The following is a 293-nucleotide window of genomic DNA, read 5'->3' as shown; positions in this document are numbered from 1 at the left end:
AATCCCAGCAGCGATCCAATGTTCTTGTCAAAGTTTATTCTGTAGGCGCATCTAATCTCGCATCTCATCGTGTTGTAGTTTGCACGGATTGTTATCGGATATTCCGCACCTTCGCCATCGTCGTTGTCATCGGTGTTATAGTTGCTATTGTTGCTATTGTTGCTATTGTCACATGCAAAAGCACTATGTCAACGGTTTCAAGCGCATCGCGATGCAAACGTAAAATCGCACGTTTCAAAAATTCATTTATGTCTCGAACTTCGTACGAACCCTTGGGAATTGTAATTTCTGCG

Source organism: Mycetomoellerius zeteki, unplaced genomic scaffold (assembly GCF_001594055.1).
Source record: "Mycetomoellerius zeteki isolate Tzet28-1 unplaced genomic scaffold, Tzet1.0 scaffold1292, whole genome shotgun sequence".
In the NCBI taxonomy this organism is placed as follows: Eukaryota; Metazoa; Arthropoda; class Insecta; order Hymenoptera; family Formicidae; genus Mycetomoellerius; species Mycetomoellerius zeteki.
The sequence above is the reverse complement of the archived record's forward strand: the minus strand, read 5'-3'. Positions refer to the sequence as shown.